General features: G+C 42.6%; 1 protein-coding gene across 8 annotated transcripts in view; it reads left to right on the forward strand.

Moving 5' to 3' along the window:
• The window catches only part of KIF13B (kinesin family member 13B), a 197621-nt gene that overhangs the window by 47458 nt on the left and 135183 nt on the right, over positions 1-14980 (forward strand). The gene's annotated exons all lie outside the window — the stretch shown is intronic.

Below are 14980 nucleotides of genomic sequence, written 5' to 3' on the forward strand. Positions count from 1 at the left end.
TGATAATGGGATTGATGCTTTAGGGTTATTGTGAGAGTAAGAGAAAATAGTATGTGGAATGCACTTAGAATAGCTTGTGGATAGAGCACAAGCATTCATGGAATCTAGATTTGAATTCGAATCTGCTTAGTTCCCAGGCCATGTTCTTTCCATCACACCTCAGGACGCACAGCAGTGTGGAGCAGGTTATGCAGGTAGTGACCCCACTTGACTACTGAAGTAGCAGAGAGGTTGAATGAGGTTAAGTGACTACCTAGGATCCTGAAGCCCGTCTTCAAGGCAGACCATAAACCGAATGCGGCTGCTTACTCTCAGTGCCAAGTACTACCTCTTAAAATGTCATGTCCTGAAGAAAGTTTAATATCTTGAATTATCTGATTACCTCTTGTCTCATCAATTAGGCTGTTAGCTGCTTGGGACTGTTACATCCGTGTGCCATCTGATTATACACGCTTACATAGTTAGAAACTTGAGACTTAAAGGAATAATGATCACTTTAGCATAGTGCCTCAGGTACATGTGTTATCTTGTATGAACATTAGTAATCAAACATTATTTCCCCAAATAAATCAATACATATTACGAATTTGGGCAACTGGACCATAAAACAAGTATTAAATGTGAAGTTTACACATATAGACTTACCACGTGATTCAGCTGTGCTACTTTCAGGTACCAAAGGGAAATAAAAACCAGTGTCTACACACACACTATGAAGGGGCTTTGAACATGGTTAAAGAGGTCAAAGGACTGAATAGATACAGAACAGAAAAATCTGTGTGAATGGGATAAGGAAGTAGTTTGGACTTGGATAGGAATTAATGTTTTTGTTTTGTTTTTTTGAGACGTAGTCTCGTACTGTCACCCAGGCTGGAGTGCAATGGTGCGATCTCGGCTCACTGCAACCCTTGCCTCCTGGGTTCAAGCAATTCTCCTGCCTCAGCCTCCCAGGCAGCTGAGATTACAGGTGCCCGCCACTATGCCCAGCTAATTTTTGTATTTTTAGTAGAGATGGGGTTTCATGATGTTGACCAGGCTGGTCTCGAACTCTTGACATTGTGATCTGCCTGCTTTGGCCTTGCAAAGTGCTGGGATTACAGGCGTGAGCCACCGCACCTGGCCCAGGAACTAATCTTTGTAATAGTCTAATGTGGAGAGAAACTCAGTTGAGAAAATTGTTCTGTTTCTAAAATGAAGTCTAAACACATCTTTAGAAGACCCTCAGCATCGCTGGTTGTTAAAGAAATGCAGGTTCAAAACTGCAGTGAGAGGCCCTCCACCCCCACTTGAATGTCGGTGATGAAAGTGACTGTGGATGCTGCACTGGGTGTGGTGAAGACTTGGACTCTCGGTCTTGCTGACAGGAATGTCAGGTGGCACATAACACTTTGGAAAACAGTTTTACCATTTCCTAAAAAGTTAAATACACTTTTGGGTATAAAATACTTAGCATGTGACCCAACAGCTTTACTCTTAGGTAGCTATTCAAGAGAAATAAAAATAAATGTGTACATAAAGACGTATTCTGGAGTGTTCCATGCCGCAGTATTTATTAGCGCTTCATGTAGAAACAGCTGAAACGCCTATCGTCTGGTCAATGGATAAACAAAATACTGCGCAGCAATAAAAAAGGAATAAAGTACTGATAACATGCTGTATGCATGAATGAATCTCAAAAACATGCTAAGTGAAAGATACCAGGTAGAAAAACTACGTATTTTATAATCTCGTTTATATGAAATGTCCAGAAAAAAGACAGGAGATCAGTGATTGCCTGGGCCTAGAGGAAATATACTAACAAAACAATAAAATATAAAAATAATGGTAAATGTATCACAGAACCAAGCAATTAGAAATTAGCAGTTGTAGCAATTAGCAATTCTGGGCTCTATACCAGATGCGAGTGGTGTTTAAGGAGATCTTTCCTCTGTGGCTGGTTGTAACTCGCATCTCCAAGCCCCATGTGAGCGCTAGGAATTGTCTACCTCACACAAGCTTCTTCGGTACTAGTTGCTTGCTGGTGAATTTGCTGGAGTCTCACCTCCTGCATGTGCTGTTTATTCAGCCAAAGATCAAAGGACACCCAAGCAGATTCCTGGAGTTCTCCCTTTGCATTGCTTCCTTCTCCCTGGCCAGCAGACTCCAGCTGCCTCAGCTTCTCAGGTCTCTCATCCCCAGCAACTCTGTTCCAGCCACCAGGCTCTGGCTTAGGTTCCCTGCTTCCTGGCCCATGGTCTGGAAAGTGTCTATAGGCAGAAAACCTGGCCAGTCAAAGGGCTCACTTCCCTCGTTCTCCTTCTCTCGGGGATCCTCATTTCCCTCTGCCTGTTGTCCATCATCTGAACATGTTTGCTTCAGGTCTTTTGTCTGGTTTTCTTGCTGTTTATGGCAGAAAAGCTCGCACCAGTGGTTCTGTCTTGGCTGAGGCTTCACACTTAGAGTAAATGCCTTGTCTGATGCCTGTGGCGAACAGTAAATGGAAGCCAGTGCTCCCTACAGGGCTCCTACCTGCAAATGGTGCTTTTGTGCAGGGAGGAGGAAGGTGACTCCCCCCCGCCGCACCCCCTGCACCCCCTGGCCAGACGAATTAGAAGAAGGCACCACTTCTGAGCTGTGTCAGTCTTATGGAAAGCACATGGTGCCTTTTTCTTTGTGCAGCTCCTTGGCTATGACCCTTTCCTGCCTGGCCATTGTGGCCGGGGCTGCTTTTTAGCCCCCACTCTGCCCTGGGTCAGGTGCCCCTGTGAAGGACACAAACCTGCATGCCCTGGCCAGGTGGTCTCACTTTCCCAGGCACCTCTCTTCCCGCAGCAGCGTTTAGCCTGTCAGTTGCTGAAGGGAAAACAAATTAACCCTGTTATCCTGGAACCCATTTGTGCTCTTTTTGCTCGACTTAAGGCTCATACGTTCATGAAAACTCTGAAATGTTCTTCTTTAGTATTTCTCATTCAAAAGACGGGTTAAGGAAATTTGGCTAAAAGTTAAAGGAAAAGGACCAGGAAAAAGGTCATTCATGTTATTTTATTTTGAATCACTATGGAAATAAAAAGTCTCAGGGACCCCATCTTAGTATCTTATGACCAAATATTTCCTTGTTGGTTCTCATATTGAAGAAATGTCTTCTGCCATACACTTTTTGTTTTCTATCAAATAAAACAGAAAATGGAACCCTATAAATTCTTGGGAAGAAGATGCTTTCTTGGGCTCATGATATGGGGGCAATAAGGCTGGAAGGAAGTGGCATTGGGTGTGTTTGGATGTGATCTCACCTGAAAAAGGGTCAGAACACACTCCTACTGGTGTGTCTGGACAGTCTGCTCTTTCATCTTCTAGTCATTTCTAGAACAGTGAAGCCTGTAGCACTGTCTCTGTTGGTAGATCTGTAGGACTGTCTGTGTGCTCTGGAAAGGCATCTGGAATTCAAGTGTTCTGGGCAGTTTACATAAAGGTATACTGAATGTCAATCCTTTGAGCTTTTACAACCGTTTTAGATATTTTTAGATTCCATCTCCTCCCATCCCTTGCCCTCTCTCTTTAATTACATTTCCCATTCCTTTCTTAATCCATGGTAGTCTGACTACTCTTTGTACCACTTCCCTGCTCTCATGGGGTGGATCAAGGATCCTTTTTTCTTTTTTTTTTTTAAGACGGGGTCTGGCTCTGTTACCTAAGCTGGAGTGTAGTAGCGCAATCATGGCTCACTGCAGCCTCAACCTCCTGGGCTCAAGTGATCCTCCTGCCTCAGTCTCCTGAGTAGCTGAGAATACAGATGTGTGCATCGCCATACCCAGCTAATTTTTTTTGCTTTTGTAGAGATCGGGTCTCACTTTGTTGCCCAGGCTAGTCTTGAACTCCTGGGCTCAAGCAATTCTCTCAACTCAGCTTCCCAAAGTGTTGGGATTATAGGCATGAGCCACCACATCCAGCCAGTAATCCTTTAAGTGATCACCCTCGATCTTTTTGTGCCCTAGCTGCTAGTTCTGAGTGTACTTGATGCTCACCATTTAGCTCTGTGCCCAACGTTTATGCCACTTCCCATTGGTTAGCTGTGAGGCAACAGAAGCACCTGAAGAGACTGTCACACAGATATGCTTAATCACAACCTGCCTGGAGAAGAGAGTCAGGAATCATCACACAGAATCACAGGAGATGAACTCAACGAGTAATTAAAGCAGCTCTTAGAATTGGTGTTTAGGAGCTAAGACCCAGGCCCACTGTGCTAACCTCCCATTTCACTGGCCTTTGTGACATTGGACACTCGGGCCACTGTAGGATGGTGGGAGGAGCTTGTTCCTTGGATTTCTGAGGCTTAGGTAGTTTAGATGGCTATGTGAGCTGCAGAGAATAAATGAAATGTGGCTGAGTCCAGATCAGGATGGAGAGACACAGATGTAGGGAGCCTTCTTGTCCTCCATGAGCCTGTTCTTTCTGTAGCCCAGGTACTACTGCCCATGGCACCTTCTCTATCCAAACTCTCAGCTCCCAGTGGTACCTCTCACCTGGCTTTGCTCCTTCTTCGGCAGTTCCTTTTCAGTGTCTTTTGAAGTTACCTTATTGTAGAAACATACACTTGCAAGTTAATGTTACTATTCTGTTGGTGTCTTACATTTACATATGGTCGCCAGAGGTTCTATTTCTGATCTAAGGTGTTACATAATGGGCCTATGGAAATCAACTAAGACCATGCAAAGGAGAACAAACAGAGACTGTTTAACCAGAGGGCACTCCAGCAAGGGAGTCGGCCACCGTCACTTGCGTCTGGCAGGTGCAGAGGCAGGTGGGGGCATGGGAAACTTTAGTGGAGAAAAGGAAGGCATTGAGGGTTCTCTGAGAGGACAGCGGTGGACTGGAGGAGCTGGAAGCAGGCTAATAGTAGTCATCGTTGTAGGTGATTGTTGAAAGGGAACATATTTGACTTTCTCTTGCTGATTCTGAGTTGCAAGCAGGGCACAAAATAAGGGAGCTGAGAGTCAGTGTCCACCCTCATGGGTCAGTGGCTGAGGCTGTGAATCAGAGCTCTGGTCCAATGCAGTCTGGCCTTTGTCTGTTTAAATATTCAGTCTCTCCCAAGCCAATGTTGACCCAGGACGCGGAGCCTCATAGCTCTTCATGAATTGTCTCTAGCAATATTGTTTCTTAACCTTTTTTGGGTTATAGACTCTAGACTCTTTTAAGAATCTGAAAGCTGTAACTGCTTTGCCCAGAAAAAAACCAAAACACAGTAGCAAAGACTCACAGACCCACAGAGGCCCAACCAGGGACCCCAGATCTCATTTCATTTATACACATTTAACAATTTTATCTTCTTTTGTGACTATGATGCAGCATTATTCCATATGAAGTTTAGACTGTTACCTCTTTATTATACCTTAGAAGTAATTGCCAATAGTATAAATGCAAATATTTTTAAATAGCACTACTTCCATCCTATACCACGTAGGTGGTATGCTAGGGGACTCAGCATTCTGTCATACCGATGAGTAACCTCATTAAGCACTAAAAGCGTACTTTTAGTACTTAATAACTAATTTTTATTTTTATTTAATTTTGATTTGTAAAGCTTTCTAAGATCCCATTTCCCTGCCATCAGAAGAAGTTAACAGAGTATCATGGCTTAGCTTCCTTTTTATGGTGAACTACAAATACAGATTTTCCGATGTTGAGAGGTTTGACTGACTGGATTGTCAGCTCCTTGAGGGCAGGGACTTGCGCCTGTTCTGCAGCCTCTCAGGATGTGTTGAAACAAACACTTCAGGGTTCTCCTCACACGGTGCCTGCCCCACACTGCCCGCATGCTTTCCTCGTTCACCTTCCTGTCTTCATTTTTGAGCAGTAACTGTGGGCTTCCATCTTAGTAAGCCGTCAAGTCAAACTCCCCCAAACTCTCAGATTGTTAAAAGCAGATGAGCCAGCCTCTTCTGGTCTGTTAACTTTACGTTAAGTGTACACCTGGCCTCTTCTTTAGAGAAGAGCATGGATTCTGTTTTTCTCCATCTCTGAAAGCATTTTTTTTTTTTTTTTGCTTTTGATTCAATATATTCTGAATAGCTGATAAATGGAATTCAAGTCTTTGGATAAAAAGGTGTATTAATGCATTTGTTGAAACTTTTTTTTGGATGAGGATCAGGACACTGGGAGAACTCTAGCAGCATAGGGACAATATAAATTGGGACTGAACAGTTTAGACAAGCTTGTCGTTTCGTGTCAAAGTTCAACAAGCATTTTCGAGTGCCCAGCAGATTTTGTCAGGCAACAGGAAAGAAACATGTTCTGTGTCCTCAGGGATCTCGCAGTCACAGAAAGGGCAATATAGCTGTGATACTTCCTTAGAAAAGACCCAAGGGACTTAGAAGTCCCTAGTGGGGGACAGAGAAGGTCACTTTTGTTTTGAAGAAGTCAGCTCTCACCAGGCCCAACAGCGGGAGAGGCACCCTGGTAACCGAAAGACAGAAGTGACTGAGTAGTTCAGTGGTGGCATAAGCATAGGTGTAGGAGATTGAGGCTGGAGGGCTGGGGGAGTAGGGGCTGTTGTGAAGAGCCTTGCTGGCTTAAGAAGTTAGAATTTCATCTGGGAGGAAGTTGGGAGCCAAGACGGGTTTGAGGCCAAATTATGACCACCACATACAGGTCAGTGTGTGGTTTAGATACGTGCTTGGGTGAGAGCCCAGCTAGGAAGGTGCGTGGAGATAAGGACGTGCAGCAGAGCAGCGTTGGGCCCCACCAGCCACGTGGCCCACTCACTTGCTTCCACTTGGTCACCGTCAAATGCCAGTTCAGCAAGGCTTCTCTAGACAGCCATGTTTAAATTTCCACCCACCTCCACTTCCACACACGCTGTCCACCTTCCCTGCTTAATTTTTTTTCCTTAGCACCTATTGTATGACATATTCATTCATTCATTCATTCATTCATTCATTCATTCATTCTGTTTTTCAGGGCAAGATTTTTGTCCCATTTTTTCAGGCTGTCTCTCCAGGGCTTAGATTAGTGCTTGGTATAGCAGACTCTTTAAATATTTGCTGAATGAATGACTGTCAGAAGGAAAAAGGGGGGTTAGGGTTGTGAGACATTTCAAGGTGAAAATCATATCTTGGGACGGGGATAAACAACACGATCTTCAGTCAGTTAACTAAGCCCTTTATTCTCTTGGAAGTAGTGAAACCAGGTAGTCGGGCAACTTTTGGAAATTCAATTTTCACTCAAGTTAAGGAAATCTTTGCTAAGCACTCAATTTGGGGAGTAATTATAGTAAATTTCAGTTTCTCTCAACCCAATGTCTGACTTAACCCCAAACATTGCATCATGAGACAGAATCACAATAATGATGGCATCTAATGTTTATCAAGCACGCATCAACATACATATGCCAGGCACTTCACATGTTTTTTTTTTTTTCTTTTAAATTTTTTTCATAGAGATAAGGTCTCACTCTGTTGGCCAGGCTGGTCTGGAGCTCCTGAGCTCAAGTGATCCTCCCACCTTGGCCTCGCCAAGTGCTGGGATTACAGACATGAGTCACTGTGCCCCCATGTCTGGCCTCTTTTTTTTTTTTCTTTTTAAAGATGGCGTCTTGCTCTGTCACCCAGGCTAGAGTGCAGTGGTGTGGTCATAGCTCACCACAGCTTCCATCTTCTGGGCTGAAGTGATCCTCCTGCCTTGGCCTCCCAACATATTGAGATTACAGGTGTGGACCACTGTGCCCAGATGGGCCTGTAGACCTTGAATGTGTGGCCTCTGGTTTGGAGATAGAGGTGTAGAAAAGGTGAAGGGCTGGGGGAAATTAGTTCATTTCATATTTAGTGAACACTTTCCCCAGATCAATCTAATCAAGGAGAAATTCAGACATGTTAAGAAAAACAGTGGAAAATACAGATTTATTAAATGGAAAACCACAAATACTGAGAAAAATCAAAATAATCAGCTTTCTTTGCTTGTAGTCTAAGAATATCTTAGTAATCTGTCCTTTTTTTTTTTTGGCCTGTGACCCAAGGCCAGATTCCTGGCCCAGGGCCTCAGCTCAATAATGCATTCTAATAATCTCTTTACATAGAATACCTTGAAGTTATTTGAGTATGCCATGATTAAAATGAATATATATTACTCTCTGGATATGGAATATGAAATATATATACTTCACAGAAAAACCTCCACAAATGAGTCAGTATTCTTTGGCCAGATTTAAACTTTTTTTTTCTACTTCCTTTTATATTTTTATAGAGATGAGGTCTTGCAATATTGCCCCAGGCTGGTCTTGAACTCCTGGACTCAAGCAATCCTCCCATCTCAGCCTCCTGAGTAGTTGGACTGCTACTGAGTAGTTGGGTAGCAGTCCACACACAACTGTACCGAGCTAGATTTGAGCTTTCTTATAGTGAAAGTGGACAATTTTTATTGAGTGTATTCTTTGAGTTCTGCTATCCCAGTATATGACAGTTTGAAATGACCGAATTTACACATCAGAGTCTTCATATTCCGAAAGTCCTATGATGGTGAAATATACTAGTTGTGGTTCAGTGGCCATATTGCTTGAAAACCCCTCTGTTCTCAACCAGTTGTTGTTTATGTGGGCGGAAGACCCTAACAGAAGGGGATTGTCAAACTTTTTTCTTCATTTAAAGAAGTTTTCTCCAAGGACTGTAAGTTACAGGTAAATACCGACTGTTCTGAGTGGGATTGGACACAGGAGATGTCTCCTCTTTTCAGATAACCTTCCTCTTCTACCTCCCCTGCCCCTCTACCTTTTGGGGTAATTGGAACCACTCAGTTTCAGTCTTTTCTTGTATTCTGTGGATGCATTTTCTGTCTTAATGTCATGTGTTTCAGTTGTAAATATCTCCAAGTTTCATTGTTTGTGGAAGTTTTGTTTCTGGTATTCTTTGTTTTGGGCATGGTTTTAGAGAGGATGGTGGTGGAAGTGGTTTTATTCTCTCCATAATACTTCTTCGAGAGTAACATGCGGATGTTTAAGAAAGATAGTATCTAGGGAACGCATGATTAACCTGAGAGGATAAATGAATAGGCGCCTCTAGAGTTCAAGACAGAGAGTCCTGTACGGAAGCCCTGGGACTGGAACATGGGTACCTGGGTCAGTCCCACGTGGGTGAAAGGAAGACCAGTATAAGATGTAATTGGAGATAGAGGCAGGGGCCAGGTCACCTGAACAGCTTAAGAAATATTTGCGGAATGAGCAACAAGCCTTGTGTTGGACGTTCCATAAACAAATAACACTTTCTCCTTCAGAAGCTAACAGTCTAGGCGAAATGACATGTATAAGTTTATTCTATCATGAGACAAACCGAGTGGTCCTACATAAGCAGTAGAAACAGTTTGGGCTTTATGTAGGGATTGGGAAAGGAAATCACTTCTCTGTAGGGTTCTCATGGAAGGATGCTTGAGGGAAATCAAATATGATCTGAGCCTTTCTTTTTTTTTTTTTTGTGGGTGGGCCTTGAGCAAGCAGAGTTGCTGGGGAGAATGGCGTTATCTAGGTGTAGGTATATGGGATACAGGGAATGGCGAGGCTGTGTTGGGGGAGATGGCGCCTGAACCTCCAGTGGTCCACAAGTGGCACTGATAGGGGTGTCCAGTGCAACTTGTTGAAGGCTCACCACTCCTTGTTTTCAGTGAAAAGAGTTGAATAATAAATCCAAGGCAGCTTCACATTGCTTACGCCAATTTTCAGCCGGTGCTTTCTGCGCTCCCCTTAGGCATTCCACTGCTGGGGGAACTGTCTGTCTCTTGAAGCAGTATTAATTATTCTTATACTAAAGAAATAACTCACTTTCTGTGATGCCAGCACTTTGGGAGGCTGAGGTAGGCAGATCGCCTGAGGTTGGGCACTCAAGATAGCCTGGCCAACATGATGAAACTCTGTCTCTAAAAATACAAAAATTAATTGGGCATGGTGGTGGGTCCCTGTAGTCCCAGCTACTCTGGAAGCTGAGGCAGGAGAATCGCTTGAATCCTGGAGGCGGAGGTTGCTGTGAGCCAAGATTTTGCCACTGCACTCCAGCCTGGGCAACAGAGCAAGATTTCATCTCAAAACAGTAACAACAAAATAAAGAGATAACCCACTTCTGGTAACTTTCTCCAATAGATCTTACTGAATACAGCCCTGGATGTGACCTAAAACAAGTCAGCTCCCTGCCAGGTGTGAGTCCCCTCAGCTGGGAAGGTGGACAGCCTGTCTTCCTCTCATTTTGCCCACTCTAGCTTGAGGCATGGCCACTTCTTTCGCTGGTAGAGAGTTCAAACCCCTCCACCTCCTGAATGCTGTTATTCTCCAGTCATACTCGGCTTTATCAATGTTGCTGTTAGAATTTATCCTTCAGAATTGGGCGGAAAATTCTAGATATTGAGGACACAATGAACAGGGCCTTTTGTGATACTTGTACTTCTTACAGAGAGTTGGCTGGAGTAAGCAAACATTGAGAAGTTCCCGTTGTGAATGTAGTCACTTTATAAATTCCAAGTCAGCTTGGCTTCATTCCGTATGTGGAAAGTACATTGCGGGAGGAGTGACAAAGAGAAAACTCATGCTCATCACACAGATTGTTGTTTGGTTGCTGGTACTGCCAGCTAAGTTCAAAAAGGCAACAATATCATGACGTAGTATGGCTGGATTAGAATAAGCTCTTTGTGATGTATACACCCGTTATACAGGGGTTTGGGGTGGGGACTTGTTGAAACAGAGATTCCAAATATTTTAACTGTGAAGATTTCAGCAACTCAAAGCTTTAGAATTAAAAGAGGTGATGGGATTTGGATTAAATATTTGATTTTCGTTGTTGACAAGAGTAATTGATCTGTAACTTTGCATTCTGTTGACAGTGTTTTATGTTTTACTACTGTGTGGTTTATTTTTGGACTCAATATGAATTTTTTTTGTGTCATGGAGAGAAGTATTAAAACATTTTCAGAGGTGATCAGTTTATAAAATTTCTTCATATTTTGGGATTCTAGAGATTACAAATATAATTTGATTTATTTGTATGATGTGATTTGTTATTTAAATGAGAAGTGAGCAGGAGCCCCCAAGCTAGATCAGTAAAAAGGAGGAAGAGGATAGTTTATTCATAGATAACTGTTTTTATCCCAGATATACAACCATATCATTTGTTGTTTCCCAAGCTGCCTTATTCCGTAAAAGCACATTCCTCCGTGGTGATCCACCTGGGCTGGGCAGGTCTCCAGTAACTCAACAGCCACCATTTGGAAGGTAGCAATTGTTGCAGGCAGGAATTGTAAATGGGTGCTAAAATTCGTGGGCGAAAGTGTAATGAGAAACAGTGTTTACATAGTCTCAAAGTTTATCCCCCAATGATTCTTATTAGTTACAAAGGGAAAAATAGTAATTTTTCCGTGGGAAACCTCATAGACGGCCTTGACCAAGTGATCAGAATTAACATGATCCGTAATGGAACCTGCTCATCATATGCTTCCTGGTAGATGCCCCAGGGAGGGCGCAGTGTTGTCACTTCTGTGGTAGGCTTGCCAAATGCACAGTCTGGATTTAGTCAGGAGGAAGCATGAGGCAAACCCAGATTGAGGGACATTCTAAAAAATAAATGGCCAGTCCACTTCAAGTGCCAGGGTCATGAGAGACAAACTGTGCCAGGTTGGAGGAGACGTGACAAGTATCTGTAACACAAGGTCTTGGACCAAAAAAAGGACATTAATGGGGGGAGTTGGCAAAATTTGGAGGAGGTCGGCTGTAGGTTGTTTAATAAACTGTGTTGATGGTTAATTTCCTGGTTTTGGCCATTGTAGCTGTAGCGATCTAAGAAACATTTGGGGAACGAAGCTTGGAGAAGGGTGTACAGGAATTTGTTGACACCATACTTGGAGCTTTTTCTGAGTCTGAAAGTATTTCAAAATGAAGTTAAGCAACAACAACAACAACAAAAATAATTATACTCAGCTGGGAAATTACAGCTTTAGTGCTTGTACTTTGAGACATTTCTCTGGATTGGTCAGCAACTGGTTTTGCTTCCTGAATCTCCACGGTGATCTGGATAGTTGAGGTTTCTAATGAAGGGACCTTGGGATGAGTGAGACATGGCTGTATTGAATTCCAGCTACACTCTGACAAGGTTTTGTTTAATTAATTTACTTATTTTTGTACAGGGCTGTAATTACATCTTTGGGTGTCCCATGCCTGTGCAGGTTATTTGAGCTTTACTGTCATAGCCACCAGACTCCCTAGCTGCAAACTTAGCTCTGTAATTAATTTACTGGTTTGTTTCTGTTTTTATTATGATGATGTGAAAAGGTTAGTTCCATGGATTCTTCTGCTGTGTGTCATGTTAGTGAATTTCATACTTGTTGGTCTCTTAGGAAGAGTTGATACTTTTTTTATAAAAACGTTTTATTTAAACTTGAAATATCTTGAAATATTTTCCCCTCACAAAAGACACTTTGGAGTTTCTATAAATACAGTGAAAAGTAAATGTACTCTGGCATAAGCACCAAGTGCTAACCTTTTATTAGATAATCATTAGAATGGGAGAAATTAATATATCGGGAAATGTTTCTGTTAGCAGGACAAGTGGCTAATGTGTGACTCAGATAAAGTTGAGAGTGTTTTGATCAGTGTGGGCAAGAGCGTAGACTTTGGGAGTCAGAAGACCTAGCTTTCAATCCCAGATCCATCCTGCTTAACACAGGTTGAGTATCCCTTATCCAAAATGCTTGGAAAATGTTTTGGATTTGGATTTTTTTTGGATTTTGGGATATTTGCATTGTACTTATACAACGAGCATCATGTTGCTGCTCAAAATGTTTCCAATTTTGGAGCATTTCAGATTTTGGATGTTCAGATCAGGGATGTTCAACCTGTAGTATGAGGGTTGACTTTTCTGAGCCGTATTTTTTGCATGTCTAAAACTGGAGTCCTAATAGTATCTTGCAAAGTTCCTGTGAGAAAGGAGAGATGTAGCATGCAGTGCACCTGGCCTGAAGTGGGGCCTTTGATCCACGTTGCATTCTCTTCTTACCTCCCTCTAGGTTTTTAACAAAGCCATCTGCAATTGATGAGAATCTGCTTTGGTTATAAAGACCATAAAAAGATGCTAGCATGTCAGAAACCTCTTCAGTATTTCAGATATATTTTTTTCTTTATTTTCAAAAGCTTGTTTCTATCTTTTAAAACATTTATTTTTATTTTAATAGCTTTTGGGGTACAAGTGATTTTTAGTTACGTGGATGAGTTATGTAGTGGGAACTTCTGAGATTTTAGTATATCCCTCACCTAAGTAGTGTACATTGTACCCAATATGTAGTCTTTTTATCCTTCCCCCCACGCCGCCGCTCCCCATCTTCTGAGTCTCCGAAGTCCATTATATCACTCTGTATGCCTCTGTATGCTCATAGCTTAACTCCCACATATTACTAAGAACATGAAATATTTGGTTTTCCATTCCTGAGTTACAACGTCCACCTCCATCCAAGAGTGCAAAAGACATGATTTCATTCCTTTTACAACTGAGTAGTATTCCATGGCATATATATATATACACCACTTTTTCTTTATCCACTTACTGGTCAGTGGGCACTTAGGTTGGTTCCACGTCCTTGCAGTTGGGAATTGTGCTACAATAAGCGTACGTATGCATATGTCTTTTTCACATAATGACGTCTTTTCCTTTGGGTACCTACCAGTAGTGGGACTGCTGGATCGAATGGTCAATCTACTTTTAGTTTCTTAAGAAATCTCTGGCCAGGCACAGTGGCTCATGCCTGTAATCCCAGCGTTGTGGGAGGCCGAGTCGGGCAGATCACTAAGGTCTAGAGTCTGAGACCAGCCTGGCCAACATGATGAAACTCCTTCTCTATTAAGGCTGCAAAAAATTAGCCGGGTGTGGTGTTGCCTGTAATGCCAGCGACTCGGGAGGCTGAGGCTGGAGAATCGCTTGAACCCGGGAGATGGAGATTGCAGTGAGCTGAGATCCTGTCACAGCACTCCAGCTTGGGTGCCAAGAGTGAAACCTTTGTCTCACAAAAGAAATGTCTACACTATTTCCCAGAGAGGTTGTACTAATTTACATTTCTGCCAGCATCGTATACGCATTTCAGACGTATTTTTGTCAGGAAGTTCTTCCGCATGTCTTACTTTCTTACTCCAGAGAAATTATTTTCTTTTATGTAGTCACCACGTTGGATATTACTCTCAAATCTGTTAGATGGGTGTCACTCATTTGCTAGACTTTTGGTGGTGTTTTAATGTTCTTGTCTAAAATCATCTGATACAAGTAAGTATTAAATTTCTTTCAGAAGAAAGTCTTGAGAGACAGAGACAAAGGGGTGGTCGAAGACAATTGGAAGAAAACGTTTTCGTGCACAGTTTTCTTTCAGGTTTCGGGCCCTGATGATTGCAGTTTTGATCCTCTGAGGAGGGCCAGTTATTATTGTTCCTATTTTATTCCGGTTTCAAAAGTACTTCCCTTTATTCTTAAATGGTCTGATTTCAGTATCGCCCTGTCATTAAGTAAGTGAACATGGTCGTTGTTAGGAAGTTTAGAAAAGCTTGTCTCACCTCCCTCAGTTTGTTGGGGTGGTGTTCTGTTCTGTTTTAGGCTTTTAGCAGCCCGAAGCCAAGGTTTTTAGTTTCTCTCTCTAGTGATAAGCAGAAAAGAGGGATGAGGAAGGGGCTTCACTGGTCCAACCACAAACAGAAACCACAAACCCATGTTTGTATTCTCTCTCTGGGACACCACAATTGTTACAGAGGCATGTCTTCAAGTTACCTTCAAATGGTTCAGCAAAAAGAGTATATATGTGTGTGTGTGTATTTATCCATATAAATCCTGGGGCCTGGGGGAGAGGGAAGGAGAAAGAGAAAAGCAGTCAGGGCAGTGTTAACAATTAGTGAATTGGGGGAAAGGTCTATGGGTGTTCTTTGTACTTTTTACCACTTTTCTCTAAGTTTGAAACTATCTCGGGGTTCCACTGGCTGATGCCCTGAGTTGTTTTCCTGTCCCCT

Source organism: Callithrix jacchus, chromosome 13 (genome assembly GCF_049354715.1).
Source record: "Callithrix jacchus isolate 240 chromosome 13, calJac240_pri, whole genome shotgun sequence".
Classification (NCBI taxonomy): domain Eukaryota; kingdom Metazoa; phylum Chordata; class Mammalia; order Primates; family Cebidae; genus Callithrix; species Callithrix jacchus.